The sequence below is a fragment of the Balaenoptera physalus genome (genome assembly GCF_965194825.1).
Source record: "Balaenoptera physalus genome assembly, chromosome: 1".
Classification (NCBI taxonomy): domain Eukaryota; kingdom Metazoa; phylum Chordata; class Mammalia; order Artiodactyla; family Balaenopteridae; genus Balaenoptera; species Balaenoptera physalus.
Genome location: NC_138882.1, coordinates 118,040,965 through 118,058,588, shown reverse-complemented (window position 1 = coordinate 118,058,588; position 17,624 = coordinate 118,040,965). Strand labels below are relative to the sequence as shown.

The following is a 17,624-nucleotide window of genomic DNA, read 5'->3' as shown; positions in this document are numbered from 1 at the left end:
ACAAGCAAAAAGGGGTGAACGGCAAAACAAAGCTATAACAATTTAATCCTCATATTTCTCTGCTTATTTTTCTTCTTCAGTGGAGTGGAGAAGTCTGAATCTGTAGAAGCTGCAAACAAAATTTTGGAGGAAATGTAAAAGAAGAATGGGCAGATAATGCAAGAAATAGAAAAGAGTTGTCATGAACATATGAAACAGTTGGCTGAGAAAATGGAAGAGGAGAGGGCCCAGTTAATGGCAGAGCAAGGGAGGGTTCTAATGCTTAAATTTCAGGTATTCGATTGTGTTATCTCCATTCTGTGCTGAATCAAAAACACTGCTTAGTTTTTGAAAGAACGTCCATACTGTTCTCCATAGTGGCTGTATCAATTTACATTCTCACCAACAGTGCAGGAGAGTTCCCTTTTCTCCACATCTTCACCAGCATTTATTGTTTGTAGATTTTTTGATGACGGCCATTCTGACCGGTATGAGGTGATACCTCATTGTGGTTTTGAGTTGCATTTCTCTGATGAGTGATGTTGAGCATCTTTTCATGTGTTTGATGGCAATCTGTATGTCTGCTATGGAGAAGTGTCTATTTAGGTCTTCCACCCATTTTTGGATTGGGTTGTTTGGTTTTTTTAATATTGAGCTGCATGAGCTGCTTGTATATTTTGGAGATTAATCCTTTGTCAGTTGTTTTGTTTGCAAATATTTTCTCCCATTCTGAGGGTTGTCTTTTCTTCTTGTTTATGGTTTCCTTTGCTGTGCAAAAGCTTTTAAGTTTCATTAGATCCCATTTGTTTATTTCCATTACTCTAGGAGGTAGGTCAAAAAGGATCTTGCTGTGATTTATGTCATAGAGTGTTCTGCCTGTGTTTTCCTCTGATCCAGGAATCCCACTACTAGGCATATACCCTGAAAAAACCATAATTCAAAAAGACTCATGTACCACAATGTTCATTGCAGCACTATATACAATAGCCAGGACATGGAAGCAACCTAAATGTCCATGGACAGATGAATGGATAAAGAAGATGTGGCACATATATACAATGGAATATTACTCAGCCATAAAAAGGAAAAAAATTGAGTCATTTGTAGAGACGTGGATGGATCTAGAGACTGTCATACAGAGTGAAGTAAGTCAGAAAGAGAAAAACAAATACCATATGCTAATGAATATATATGGAATCTTAAAAAACGGTACTGATGAACCTAGCGGCAGGGCAGGAATAAAGACACAGACATAGAGAACGGACTTGAGGACACAGGGTGAAGGGGAAGCTGGGATGAAGTGAGAGAGTAGCATTGACATATATACACTACCAAATGTAAAATGGATGGCTAGTGGGAAGCTGCTGCATAGCACAAGGAGATCAGCTTGATGCTTTGTGACCACCTAGAGGGGTGGGATATGGAGGGTGGGAGGGAGACGCAAGAGGGAGGAGATATGGGGATATATGTATACATACAACTGATTTACTTTGTTTTACAGCAGAAACTAACACAACATTGTAAAGAAATTATACTCCAGTAAAGATATTATAAAAAAAAAAAAAAAAACACTTGTTAGAAATTAGAGCACTAGGTTAATTTAAGAACTTTTCTAGCCCAAACACTAGTAGACATTTCATTCTCTTACTGCTTCTACCCCTGACCATCTCTGGTTACTAAAGGCTATTTACTTGCAGGATCAAATCTCATGGAGCCCTTCATTACTAAATTACTAATAAACCATAACTATTCATTACCAGGCACTGCACAGTGACTTTACAGATATTCTGTGATCAAATCCTCATGTTATGTTACAGGTACATGTTATATTGTCATGTTTCAAAAGAGGAAATTGTAATTTCATGAGAGATAAGTAACTTATCTGAGTCCTTCCTTGTGGGAAAATATCTGGCCTGTCTCACCTACTGAGTGGATTCCACAGTGACTGTTTCTGCCATACTTGGTGACTTTATCTCTGGAGGCACCCTAATGAGTAGGAAGGCTTCATGACCATCTACACAATTAACTACATAATTAAATACCCAGGCTGCTAGTACTCCATGCCCTACTCCAAGTCTATATTGATTTGGGTTGTCCTCCCAGAGATACAGTAAGGACCAGTGCAGACTTGATGTCAACTGTTTTCTATTACCTCTGCCACCAAATTTTGGAGACTGTTATTAAATTTCCTGATCAAACATCTGCTGTGATTCTGAATCATGTAGTAACCTTCCTATTGGATTTCATCCATCTTCCTTACCTCCTTACCTTAGATGTGTATTTAAGAGTCCACACTACATAGATCAGAGTTGAGGGGGTAAAAGAGTTTTTCCAGAAAGACTGTGTTGCCTGTGGCTGAAGAGGGCCACAAAATTAATTCTGGGTCACTAATATTTTAGAAACTATAAAGCGAAGAACATTTCTGCAACTAAAGCAAGCCCAGAAAAATTATTGACAGGCATAGGAGACTCAAGGAAGAGTGATATAATGGAAGTTAAGGGAGGAAGAGATTTCAAAAACAAGTTTCAAAAATTTATGAGGGATTAATGTAGGTATGGACAGGGGAAATTATTTAGCAAATGTGGGAAATGTTTTAGGTTGTGTGACTACAGTCTCCACTTTCCCTTTTAGGAAAAAGAACGTCTTCTTGAACAAGGATTCAAGAAGGAGAGTGGGAAACTTCTTAAAGAGATTAATGCTATCCAGATGAGATACAGAGAATCATTCCCAATATGTAACATTCTCTAAAAATCCAAGGAATGTAATTTCCTAACCCACTCCTGTCTGCTAGGAAAAAGTTAAACAAGCAACTTCAAGAAGTCAAACAATTGCCACTAAACTAAACTCAAAAACATGAGACTTGAATTTTTGTTGAGCCATAAAGTTTGCAAAGATGAAACAAAATGTGAAGGCAATGTGTTAACCTAGAGAGTACTTCAATTCATCCTCAATTATAGTGATTAGTATGATCCCTAACTGGATCCTATATTTTAAATCATGCATATTGACTCTAGAGAGACTTTAAATTGGGGTGCATTTTACAATGGAACGATATCAGACAGGTTCTGTTCAGGGTAGACATTTTCCCCACTCATACACCACCCTTCTAGATTTTCTCAGCTCCATGCTCTTACTCAAGGGTTTACTTTGGACCTGGGATAGAGTTGGAGTGTTGTGTACACAGGAAAAATCTGATGGGAGTGAACAAACCATGGAGCACAGTTAAGCATCACTCCTGCCAAGTGGTCATTGGGTCACATGACGACTTCCAATAAGGGAGGTGTGGGACAATTAACTTCAGGGTGCAGACAGTGTACAATTCTCCATTGGGTGGAGGCTGCATTGCTGTGGTCACTGATGGGACTCCTGGACACTATTAAGGGAAGTGCTTACGCCTGTGCAAAATAGATTTATGAATGGATGTTCAACTTGTCTGTCTATAAAATCCCTCTAGATAATTACTGTCTCATTTCCAGGTCACCCAACATCTCTCTCTTCCCCTCTTTTCTTAGTTTTACCCTATTCCCACAGTTCCAAGTATAATTTCTACAATCACAAAAATGGAACTCTAGCTCAAAATACATTCCCTTCCATTCCTCTGAGAATCATAACTATAATCCAACAAAACCGAAAACTTGACTCCATTTTTTCTTTCTCCCCCTCTGCTGTGACATTACACCCTGGGAGCCACTCAGGGAAAATGTCTAGCATGGAAGGACAAGAAACATAGGAAAAGTAAAAAACAATTTATTAATACAAAAATATTAACCTACCAAAATTGTTTCAGCACATGTAACGTTCGAGGATCTTTTTTGCAACAAATGGAATCGCCTCAGTAACTTAAATAAAAAAGGAAATTGATTTTTAAGTCTGATGGGCAGTAGACAGATTCTCTAGGATGGCAGGGTGGCCAAACTCTACTGCTGTTTCGCCAAGAACAATACCAACCACACAGTGAAGACATCTCAAGAGAAAACAGCACATCCATTACCACCTGGCATAATGGTCTCATGTCAGAAGCTCCACCAATGTCAGCTCTGAATGTATGGATGCCTCTGCCTTCATATCTGCAGTAAACAAGTTGCATATTGGGTTGCTCATGTCTCCATATCAGTCTCACATAGGTGTATCTGCTTGACAGAATATAAATCACATGCCTCCCCATTGGAACGTCTGGGAATGAGAGTTGTCTATCTTGCACTTTGGTGATTAGCGTCTCATAATGTGAGCAATTTCCATCCATGTTAGAGTCAACCAATTCTTCTAGGTACCTCTCTGGAGATATACCTCATGTTAGAAATAATAATAATAATAAAAGCTCAATAGTATCATGTACATCACATACAACATTCATTATTTTTACGATGATATCTCAATATTCTTTTTAACTCTTCCTCTATTGTTTTGTAAGTCATACACTTCAGTTTGTTAACATTCTTCAGTTACTCTTATCTTTTAACAGTCATACTTAACAAAGCCTTAAAAGTACTACAGAACAAATACCTACCTTACTCCCCACACATAGCATCTAACATATTATTTTGTTTGTATTTAAGCTTATCTTATTTTTACTCCTTAAATTAGATATTGTTCTTACATTTGAACAGTTAACATTTTGTACCTAGTTCTGTGTAAGCAGAAAACAACTTTATTCTGTCTCAAAAGTATCCATTTAAACTACTTTATTGGAGCATTCTTTCCTGCCGTTAGTTCATTAATCACTCTCAGATTAATGAATAATCTTTTTTTCAAAGTAAATAAAAAGTTCAACTTGATATAAATTTTAAAATCTCCCTCTCAAATTTGATTCAAAGTTTCTCCTCTTTTTTTCACCTCGCATTCAGACCCCACTTACATACCCAGGTCTGATCAGCCTTGTAAGCACACAGCACAGGAGAAGTATGTCTTTTTCCTTCTCATTTCCCAGCTCTACCTTCCCCTGGACACACCAACTCATGTTTATAATACCTTGAAGTTGTGACCTTGAAGTCCAGGGAATTAAGGAAAAGGAAATCATCTTACATGATACACTAGTAATCTGGCTTTTTTGCCTTGTGTATGTGACTTAGATCTTTTTCCTATAAAAATGATTTGAGTTATTTGCTGATCCCCTTCTTGGGCCCTCCCATTGGCAGTTTCCTCCTGTGGTCCACTTTTGATTCCTTTCTTCAAATACTCTCTTCTAGAGATTTATTCATTCATATAATCTTCTTTCTGTATTGAAGTCAAACACCTGCCATTTAGACATCTTGTGATCTTGTGCAGGGTTTATTTCAAGATCATCCAAGTCCAGAGACACCTCCCCACCAGTCAGTACACTCAGGATAAAAACTCATATGTGCCTGCTTAATTGACCACTAGAAGGGCAGGCTGCTCCCAGCAGCCCTCTCTCTTCTCTCTGTTGCTGCAAACTACTCCGGTCAACCTTTAACTATTAGAAGATTTTAGGTATGTGTTGGGCACCAATGTTAGTGTTTCCATACTCCAGGGAGCAGATGTCAGCTTCCGATAGGATCTTTGAAGTACCTAACACTATTTAACTTGTCGAGGAAGTGAGAAAGCAACACTCTTCACTGTAAAAACTAAAAGAGTTAATCAATACTAAACCTACCCTAAAATAAATTGTTGATGGATCTTCTCTAAGTGGAAAAGAAGAATCAACAGGAAATGAAAAATCCCACTAAGAAAGGCAAATATATAGTGAAGACTGAGGAACAACCACTTAAATAATTCAATACAAAGATTAAAAATAAAAAAATTATAAGAGCAACTATAACTACAATAAATACTTAAAGGATAAACATGAAGATGTAAAATATGAAATCAAAAACAAAATGTGGGGAGGGGAGTAAAAAAGGTAGATGATTTAGAATGTGTGTAAACTTAAATGACTAGTAATTTAAAACAAATAGATACAGTTACAGGTCAACATATATGAATCCCATGGTAACCACAATTTTAAAATCTATAGTAGTTACACAAAAACTAAAATGAAAGGAACAGAGCATACTACTAAAGAAAAACATCAACACAAAAGGCAAGAAACAAAAAGAAGAAATGAACAGAGAACTGCAAAAACTCCCTGAAATCAAGTAACAAGATGGCAATAAATACATATCTACCAATAATAAATTTAAATATGAATAGACTAAATGCTCCAACCCAAAGACATAGGGTGGTTGATTAGATAAAAAAATAAAACTCTTCTATATGCTACCTATAAGACATTCACTTCAGAGTTAAAGACACACAGACTGAAAGGGAGAGGATGAAAAAAGATATTTCATGAAACAGAAATGGCAAAAATGTGGGGGTAGCAATATTCATATCAGACAGAATAGACTTTATATCAAAGGCTATAGCAAAAGACAGAAAGGGAATTATATAATGATAAAGGGATCAAAACAAGAAGAGGCTATTATACTCATTAACATATATACACCCAATACAGGAGCACCTAAATATATAAAACAAATACTAAGAGATGTAAAAGGAAAAACTGAAAATAATACAATAATATTAGGAAACTTTACCACCCCACTTATATCAATGGACAAATCATCCAGACAGAAAGTCAATAAGGCAACAGTGGTCTTAAATGACACCATAGACCCATTGGACTTAATAGATATTCACTGGACATTAAATCCAAAAATAGAATACACATTCTTTTCAAGTGCACCTGGAATTCTCCAGGACAGATCACATCCTAGACCACAAAACAAGTCTCAACGAATTTAAGAGGATGGAAATTATATCAAGCAGTTTTTCCAACCACAGTGGTATGAAACTATTGGGTGGGCCAAAAAGTGCCTTTGGTTTTTAAGTAAAGATAAAAGACACATTTTTCATTTTCACCAAGAACTTTATTGAACAACGTATTCACCCTTTTATTCCACTACCTTCTGCTGTTTTTCAGGCAACTCCATAATTGAATCTTCCCAATACTTTTTACCTTTTTGAGCAAAGAACTGTTCCAGGTGCCTTTTACAGTCTTCCAGGGAATTGAAATTTTTTGCATTAAGAAAATTTTGTAAAGACCAGAATAAATGGGAATCCAAAGGTGCAATGTTTGGTGAACATGGTGGATGAATCAGAACTTCACAGCCAAGCTGTAACAGGTTTTGCCTGGTCATCAAAGAAACATGCAGTCTTGTGTTATCCTGATGGAAGATTATGCGTTTTCTGTTGACTAATTCTGGATGCTTTTCATTGAGTGCTGCTTTCAGTTGGTCTAATTGGGAGCAGTATCTGTTAGAATTAATCATTTGGTTTTCCAGAAGGAGCTCATAATAGAGGACTCCATTCCAATCCCACCATATACACAACATCACCTTCTCTGGATGAAGACCGGCCTTTGGTGTGGTTGGTGGTGGTCCATTTTGCTTGCCCCATGATCTCTTCTGTTCCACGTTAGTGTACATATCCACTTTTCATCGCCCATCACAATTTGTTTTAAACACGGAACACTTTCATTACATTTAAGTAGATAATTTCATGAGGAAATACGGTCAAGAACGTTTTCTTCGCTTAACTTATGGGAAACCCAAACATCAAAGCAATTCACATAACCAAGCTGGTGCAAATGATTTTCAGTGCTTGATTTGGGTATTTTGAGTATGTCGGCTATCTCCCATGTGGTATAATGTTGATTGTTTTCAATTATTGTTTTGATGTGATTGCCATCAACTCAACTGGTCTACCCTACGGTGGAGCATTGTCCAGCAAGAAATCTCCAGCACAAAACTTCACAAGCCACCTTTGACACATTCGATCAGTCACAGCACCTTCTCCATATACTGCACAAACCTTTTCTTGCATTTCAGTTGTGTTTTTACCTTTCTTGAAATAATAAAGCATAATATGCCAAAAATGTTGCTTTTTTTCTTCCATCTTCAATATTAAAGTGGCTACACAAAAATTCACCAATTTTGATGTCTTTTTTTAAATGAACATTGATATGACAGCTGTCACAATACAATTTAACAAAATTGTTTCAAATGAAGTTAAAGACAACTAAGTGCTACTAGAGCCATCTCACAGAAAAAGCCAAACAAATATTTTGTCCAACCCATAGATATCAATTACATAGAGAAAAATGTGAAAAGATTAAACATGTGGACATTAAACAACACACTACTGAAAAATCAATGAGGCAATGAAGAAATCAAGGAGGAAATCAGAAAATATTTTGAGACAAATGAAAATGAAAACACAACTTTCCAAAATCTATGAAATGCAACAAAAGGACTTCTGAGAGGGAAGTTTATAGCGATACAGGTCTTCCTCAAGAAACATGAAAAATTTCAAATAAACAACCTAACCTACCACCTAAAGGAATTAGAAAAAGAAGAACAAACAAAGCTCAAGGTCAGTAGAAGGTGGAAAATATAAAGAATAGAGAAGAAATAGAGATCAGAAAAAAAAAAAAAAAAACAACAGCACTAGAAAAGATCAATGGAGTCAAGACTCGTCTTCTTTTTCTTTTTTTTTTTTTTATAAATTTATTTATTTGTTTTTATTTTTGGCGGTGTTGGGTCTTTGTTCTGTGCGCGGGCTTTCTCTAGTTGCAGCGAGTGGTGCACAGGCTTCTCACTGTCGTGGCCTCTCCTGTTGCAGAGCACGGGCTCTAGAGCGCAGGCTCAGTAGTTGTGGCACACGGGCCTAGTTGCTCCGCGGCATGTGGGAATCTTCCCGGGCCAGGGATCGAACCCGTGTCCCCTGCATTGGCAGGCAGATTCCCACCCACTGCGCCACCAGGGAAGCCCTCGTTTTCTTTTTTTAAGAGGGACATTTATTGTTTCTAGATTTTTTTTTTAACATCTTTATTGGAGTATAATTGCTTTACAATGGTGTGTTAGTTTCTGCTTTATAACAAAGTGAATCAGTTATACATATACATATGTTCCCATATCTCTTCCTTCTTGCATCTCCCTCCCTCCCACCCTCCCTATCCCACCCCTCTAGGTGGTCACAAAGCACCGAGCTGATCTCCCTGTGCTATGCGGTTGCTTCCCACTAGCTATCTATTTTACGTTTGGTAGTGTATATATGTCCATGCCACTCTCTCACTTTGTCACAGCTTACCCTTCCCCTTCCTCATATCCTCAAGTCCATTCTCTAGTAGGTCTGTGTCTTTATTCCCGTCTTACCACTGGGTTCTTCATGAACTTTTTTTTTTTTTTCCTTAGATTCCAATAATAGGTAGTCTTCATCTGGAGAAATGTGTCAAATATATCTCTGTACTTTGAAACACATACACTGTCCTAACCCAGCCTTGGTCCTGGTTTCTCTTAAGTCTGTCCCTGGGCAGGGTCTGGGTCAGATGGAGGAAGTCAGACACCCCAGTGGCTTCCTCCTCTTACCGTACAGGATGTCCCCTGGAGCTGCCAAGGCCCATCTTGTCTTCCAACTCATTGGTCCTTAATCTTTGCTCTGTGTCTGCATTCACATGTTTTTCACCCAGGCCTGATACCTCAGTTTGACTCTTACTCTGTTGATTTTTTACTCAATCATGTTTTCAGATTTTGATCTCTCCGCATTTTTAAATTTTATTCTTTATCACTTCCATATGTATTAGCTTGCATATTGCTTTAAATTCATTCAGGTAATGAAGCTACCATCATGAAACATTCTCTGATGAATCATGGTTTATTTTTTTCTCTGAATCTAGTCTACATAGTGTATTTATTTACACAACTGTAGGCATGGCATCTTTAACCAGGGCTAGGTGATTCGATAATTTTGATGCTTTTGTAGAGCTAAAAACAGTGAAAGACTTCTGTTAGTAGTCTTTTCTGTGTGTTTTTAATTTCAGTGTCTCGATCTTGATAACTTGAGGTGATCATGATCCAGTATTTGTCAGCTCTTTGAGATACAAATAAATGCAAAACACAGCACCCTGGTTTTCAGTCTTACCCTATAATGAAGAATGATTTGCTTCCAGTGTAGAGTTGATTATTTCTGACCTGCTCACACTGAGGGCTTATTTCTAAAAGGATGCCAATCCTGTCCCCTATTTAGTTTCCCAACTCTTCAGAGGAAAGCGGTAAAAGAGCCATTTTTTCCCCTATGATCAGGACCCATTTCCTCTTACAACAGGCCTACAAGATTTGTTGGACAAGGTGATAGTCTGTTCAACTTTATAGCATGAAGCATACCATGATAAAATGGGAATCAATCAATGGCTGACTCAGAAAATATGGATTAGATGACTTGATGATGAAAGTCCATGTGAAGAGAGAGGTCCCAGTCTTCAGGCCATCTCACTAAGGCCACAGACATGTGGATGAGGCCAATGCAGGGTCCTCCACCTCCTACTGATTGGCTAGTGGAATGCAGCCACATGAGTGATACCAGGTGGTAAGAACTGATCCCACCAGCCATGTGAATGTGACCAGGTAAAGAACTACCCACACAACTCACAACATTGTGAGAAATAAAATAATTGTTGCTTTAATCCAGTAGGTTTTGGGTGTTTGTTATGCAGCAACAGACAGTAGAGTCCACCAGTTGGGAAAACTGTTTGGCATTATATATTAATGCTAAAGTTTAACATAAGCACCCAAGGACTTGGCCATTTCACTCTTAAATATATTGCTATCAGAAATGTATGCACATGCACACCAAAGAGATACATATAATGATCATATCATCAATATTTATAATACTTCAACAGTGAAAATAGCCAAATTGTTATCCAACAGTAAATAGATAAGTACATTGTAGTATATTTGCACAGTATAACTTATAACTCCTTATAATCCCTATAAAAGACTTACAGTATGAAAATTACAAAATTACAGTTATATCCAACAACATGAATGAATCTCCTAGTGGTAATGTTGAGTGAAAGGAACCAGACACAGTAGAATGCATATTGTTTGATTCCATTTATGTAAAGTTCACAAACAAGAAAATCTGATCTCTGATGTTAAAAGTCAGGTAGTAACTATCTACAAGCTAAAGTGAGGAGTTAATGTTTTAAAGGGGTATAAGAAAACTGCGTTTGGGAGTGTTCTTATTTTTGACCTGGGTAATAATTACTGGCATGTGTTCATTTTGTGATATTTCACCTATTGTACACTTTTGAACTGAGCATTTTTGTGTTCCTTTGTCATGTATTAATTTAAAAATTTAAAGATCTTTTGGGAGAAAACTTACACTAATAGAAAGGCCAGTTGAGGCCTCCAATTATCAATACTTTTTCTCAAAAACAGAGAACAATTAAAACATGCCCTGAACTGCTGCTTCTTCTATGTCACAGTCAGGTCAAAAGTTTAGACTCTTTTTAGTCACTGGACAATATCAACCTGATCTAAAGTTAATCTCTTGCCAAAGCTTTCAAGAAAATAATGTCAGATCCTCAAATGACAAGACATTGTTTTGACAGAATTTAAGACTCTATTCAACTCTAATCTGAGAAAAATTGGGCAAGAATGCATGAATTCTGCCTGTCTCTCTCTTTGCCTTTCCTTTCTTTTGTCTGATTAACATTTTGTTAATAAGGTCTAAAGTTCATCCCCACCTTTCTTCAAGAATGTAAAGTTCTGGTGTCAATTTCAGGACAAAATTTGAAACCCGATTTATGGTTAAAGAAGGTGAGATTGAAAATGAAAATCAGGCAGGACTACTTGAAATAAGACTAATGCTAAGAGATTAGCTGCTTATTCTCCTGAACAATAAAATCTGCTTTTTATATCAGGGAAACAAAAATTTATTCTAGGGACAATTAAAACTTTTTGTGAACTGTGTCTGACATAAAGGTAAATAATGGTGAATTCTTTATGTTTGTAACCTGAAAAAAGGGCAATTTACCCATCTCCTTTTTAGAGTGTTTCTTTGGACACAATTGGGCAAGAGTCCTTTCCCCACTTCTTTTAATATAACTTTCATGTGTACAGCATTATAATTTGACATTTGTATACCCAACAAAGTGATCACCACCACAAGTCTAGTTGCCATCCATCATCCTACAGTTGACCCCCTCACCAGTTTTGTTTACCCCTGACCCCCTTTCCCTCTGGTAACCACAGATTGTCTGCTGTATGTATGAGTGTTTTGTTTTATTTTATTTGCTCATTTGCTTTTTTTAGATTCCACATATGAGTGAAATAGTATGGTATTTGTCTTTTTCTGTTTGAGCTATCGATATTTCACTTAGCATAATACCTCCAAGGTCCATCCTTGTTGTTGCATACGGCAGAATTTCATGCTTTTTTATGGCTGAGTAGCACTTATTTTATATATAAACTATTCATCTTCTTTATCCACTCATCCATTGACAGGCACTTAGGTTGTTTCCATATCTTGGCTATTGCAAATAATGCTGCAAAGATCATAGGGGTGCATATATCATTTTGAACTAGTGTTTTCGTGTTCTTTGGGTAAATACCCAGAATTGGGATAGCTGGGTCACATGGTAGTTCTAGTTTCAGTTTTTGGAGGAAACTCCATACTGTTTTCCATAGTTGCTGGACCAATCTACTTTCTCTAAAATTCTGAATGCCAATAAAACTTCCCAGGAACTAATTAAAACCATTGGCAGCTTAACAACCCAGAGAGGTCTCCAAGTGTTTGGGCTCCATCCTTCTTGAAGTGTGAACACCTAGAAAGTTAGAGCTCCAGGCTGCCTGACACCTTGGGAGCTTAACCTACGCTCAATCCTGGCTGTAACCATTTCTTCTCAGGGAGATAAGAGGAGTTAGATTATTCTTTTAGGTGAGGGCAATTAACCAAACAATGGTGAGGGCAATTAACCAAACAATGGATACCTCAGTTCCCAAGTTAGCATAGATTGAAGTCTATGAAGGTAGGTACAAAAAGTTCATCATATAAGAGCAAACTGTGTTGTCCAGTCTACTTATGGGAAAACAGGATACAATTGATTCTAAGAAAACATGTTTTATACTGGCTAAAAATTGTGCAATGTAAAAGGATTCTATATGCTTGCATATATAAGTAACATTATTTTATTCTTTCTAGTCATTTCAATCTACCTATATGTATGTACTAGGTACTGCTTATTCAATAATATAACAAATTTCCTTCTATTTATATTGTTATGGAGAGGATTTTCTTTGTTAAGACTTTTAATTCACCGATAATACGCAAGAATGAATTTCCTGGCTACAGTGCACATACATTTCCAGATGACCAAAGTTATTGTCTATAGATAAATTTTGGCATGTTGGTTGTGAATAATTCAATTCATAATAGGTACAAAATTATTCTATTTATGAAAAAATTTATAAGCTAATAAAAAAACCTTGATCATTATATGTTTCATTAGTAACAGCATCTAGCTCATGGTTGGGATTTTAGTTTACTATTTTTATTCTTTCTGTGACTAGTGAATTTTTAAAATGATTTTGAATTATTTTATAGTCATAGAACACATACACAGTGGTAAATTACTTATCTTTTGAAAAACAAAAATCTTTTGCTTCAAGAAAAAATTTCTGCTAGGTGTTTGGTATTGAAATCCATCTTTCATTCATTTATTAGATGAGTATTTACTAAGCAATGACACTGTACAAAGTCGATCATATATAGTGTTCAATGTGCACAGATGAATTATCTTAATCAAGTAGGTTACATAGGAAATGTGACCACAATGAGAGATTTTACTAGTCCTCTTGGTTTGGACAGAAACCAGGGAAACCAGAGGCAATTGATGAAGTTGGAGGGTACAATAAAGGTGTTTTATTCTAGTGACCAAGTAGGAGACAAAGATTCAAGACAATAGCAGCTTGGAACTGGAAATAATTACTTTTTTCCATGTGGTAATTAACATTAAAATATTTCAGAAATATAAGTGTGCTGTGTAGTTTTACATGCTGACTCCAATTTATACCCATAGGGTGGTTTATAGAATGTGAATTTACCAAATCTAGAATAAAACGTCTTAAGATAAGGTGATTTTTGTACAGGATGTCTTCTTTTCTGAATTAACAAAAAGAGTTTGCTAGCCGGCATAACAGTCAATAATAATAATGAAGTCAGTGTGGCTTAAAAGAGAGAATTGAACAGGTCCCAACCCCCTTGTATGAACAGGACATAAGGTAGGGCAGGGGCAGTGGCTCCTGCCAAGTGTGCATGTTCCTGGGTTTGCTCCTGCTGCCCTGCTTCTCCCCACTCCAGAGAGGACCCAGGCCCTGATAGAACTTCAAGCCCAGAGGACCTGCCACAGCTGCTCGCGGCATCCACCATGGACTGTGCCTTGGCTTCAAACAGAAGGACTTCCCGAGGCTGCAGACTGGTTGTTTAAATGTTCTTGCCTGTGTTACACTCAATGTACACAACGAGCAGAATTTAACCTAAGCCCGAAGAGACCAAAGGAGACCACCTGACACTGCCTTGTCAGTCTTGCTTCCTTAAGAAGCTACTTCCTGTATTCTTGAAGAGAAGTCTCTTCTATTTTTTTTTGCATTTCTAATGAGTTCCTGTAACCCATCTGTAACACTGAAGAATCTCCTTAATAAATACATTCTGTGAGGACTATACAATACCCAGCTAACTGGTGAGAGAGCACTTGTGAGACAGGCTATACACAAATTTGAGGAGAAGGGGAAAGGAAAGTAGAAATGTCCAGAGTAGCTCACTTCTTCCTGCTCCAAAATACTGTGTGAAAGAATGGTTGTGATGCTGCCTTCCTACAAAATTGTTGAACAAGTGCTTGTATAGATCTTTGATTCCCTCAGTAATTTAACAATTATTTATTAATTATCAAGTATGGAAGACACCTTTCACCTGGAGCCTTATCTTGAGATGTGTATAACTTCATTCCAACAGATGCCCACTTATGACTGAACATCAAAGTAGTGAAGATTCCTTTCACTCTGCTATAATTGTCCTTTCCCTCACTCCTGATCCCTTCCTTTCTCTAAACCATGATCACTTCATGGCACCAACTTGTGTGCCTGTTTCTTATTTACATTGCTTGTCATGTCATGTGTGTTGGGGAGATTTGATGGGGAAGCAGAACTCATCACTGCCCCCTCACCCCCTTTTCCAGACCATCCAGACATTCGGTATTCAGGGCATTCCTTCGGTGACACCAGAGGGCCTTTGGGGACTGGACCAGCTGCAGGACTTATTCCAGTGGCTTTGATCAGAGAAATGGCAACTGAGCATAAACTCACAACCCTTACGAAAGCAGAGCCATCCTATAGATTCCACAGTCTGTCAGCCTGTGGGTGTCATGTTCATTGAGAAATTGATCCTCGTACCAAAAGCATAGGTTTATTTCAACGGAAGCTCCTTGAACAGGTGACAATTGTGGTGACAATGAGAGCTTTGCCAATTACTGGCTCTTTCTTTACTATTTTAAACAATATCCTTGTTCTGTGAGCCAAAGGTGGTGGCTTCATTGCTGGCTAAGTTTCCTGGGAGAAAAACTCAAGGAACTCAGAGCACATGGAGTGTCCATCTCTCACAGAGAAGAGCAGCAGGTTCAGACAGGCGTGCATGCGCTTTCTTCCCGACGCCTTTCAGTACTAGTTCCTAAAACTGTGCACTTCATCTTAAGAACACTAGGCAGCAGTTAACAGAGTAAAGAAATGGCAATTTGGGGCCCTGATGGGTGGAAGCTCATGTATTTATTCACATGCATTGTTTGAACACCTGGGGCTTGTGTGGTGGGTTTTGTGGTGGGAGCTAAATACACAGTGAGGATCATCAAGTAGATGAGATCATCATGTGGTAGGGGAAACAGAATGTAAATCGGTCATTTCAGTTATCTAAAAAGTCCTGTGGTCGGAGGGAAACATGGTACAATGGCAGCACAGAGGAGGGATACCACACCCAGTCTCAGGAAATCAGGAAATCGGAGACCGTTAAGGAGTAACAGATGTTAGCAAATAAGGGGTACAGGGGGAGGAAGCCAGGGTGTGTAGTGAAGTCTGTGTCCTGTGTGCAATATCCCTGAATCAAGAGAATTTGTCCAATTGTGGAATTAGAAGCAGTTTATTCTAAGTACAAGGGTTAAGCATTAGACAACTGAGAAGAATTCCTAAAATGCTGAGTTGAACTTGAAGAGAAATTTTCCTTTGAAATCACCATCTTTATAAACCTGAGTATTTAGAGAACATTTTAGCCAACATCCCAGGGGACGTTTTATCTGCAAATAAATTAGGGACTAGAATTTCCAGGCCTTACCAAGAGCCCCAAATGACAAGAAAATTAGGATGCACATCTTATACTTTTTGTTTCTGGCTGTAATAAGTAGATTTTTCCTGTTGAGCTGGCATGTTATTTCTAGTAGTGTTTAATACTTTCATCCTGGGACTTCCCTTGTGGCACAGTGCTTAAGAATCCACCTGCCAATGCAGGGGACACTGGTTCAAGCCCCGGTCTGCGAAGATCCCACATGCCCAGGAGCAACTAAGCCCGTGTACCACAACTACTGAGCCTGCACTCTAGAGCCTTGGAGCCAAAACTACTGAGCCCATGTGCCACAACTACTGAAGCCTGTGCGCCTAGAGCCCGTGCTCCGCAACAAGAGAAGCCACCGCAATGAGAAGCACACACACCACAACTAAGAGTAGTCCCCACTCACCACAACTAGAGAAAGCTCGCGCGCGGCAACGAAGACCCAACACAGCCAAAAATAAATAAATATCCTGCATGCTGCAACTAAGACCTGGTGCAGGCAAAATAAATAAATAATAAAATAAATGTAAAAAAAAACCTTTCACCCTGTCATGGGCACTTTTCCATTCCATGTATTATTATTTCTGATTTTAATTTTAATAACTGTATTTATTTATGTTTCAATAAGCAAGAATTCATACAAAATATAAAAGGCACAGAAGAATGTGTCATGCAAAGTTAGTTATCCTCTCATGTCTTACCTCAAATATGCAGGTCCATTCCTGTTGTGTTCAAGGATACCAATTTCTTTTGTATTTTCCAAAGATAGATGATAATATATGCATATACTCATTATTTTTTTAAATTGGTAATACAACTATACACACTTTCTGCATCTTGAGATTTTCTCATGTTAGCACAAATAAGAGTTTCCCTTTCCATTTCAGTGACTGTAGAGTATTCCTTTGTAAGTGTGTCTCAGGATTTACTTCACCAGTATGTGACAGAGAGACTTGAAAGTTGTTTCCAGTCTTCTGGAATTACAACAATCCTTCAACAAATATACTACTACATAAGCCATTTTCAACTTGGGTAAATAAATCTGTAAGATAAATTCCTAAATGTGGACTTCTGTATCAGCAGTATTTGCATTTAAATTTTTGGTATATATTTGCATCAGTTTGCACTCTCCCTAGCAAATATCAGAGACTGCCAAATTCCTGGAACTCTTGCTAGCTAGTGCCCTGTCCAAACTGTACTTCCTGGCCCATCTGAGAGGTGACACAGGTACCTCCTAATTTTACCTTGTACATCATTTATAATCAGTAAAGTTAAACACATTTATTCTCTTGGTATATTTTTGCACATTTAAAAAATTGTGTTTGTTGCTCTTTCCTCACTGATTTATAAGGGCTCCTTATAACTTAATGAATTGATCTCCATGACTGTATCATAGATTGCGAGTGTTCTTCCTCTTACCATTTGTTTTTTTGCTTTTCTTAACACTTTTCTATAATTAATCATTATCCTCCAACTTGTTTTCCATTTCTTTA

At 37.7% G+C, this 17,624-nt stretch overlaps 1 long non-coding RNA gene across 1 annotated transcript in view; it reads left to right on the top strand.

Moving 5' to 3' along the window:
- LOC309636551 overlaps positions 1 to 15,732 on the top strand; it is a 64,192-nt gene extending 48,460 nt beyond the window's left edge. Inside the window, exons 4-5 of the long non-coding RNA XR_014250069.1 lie at positions 81 to 8,441; positions 8,740 to 15,732. This is a non-coding gene — a long non-coding RNA (uncharacterized lncRNA). The remainder of the gene's footprint in view (positions 1 to 80; positions 8,442 to 8,739) is intronic.
- Positions 15,733 to 17,624: the final 1,892 nt, after the last annotated feature.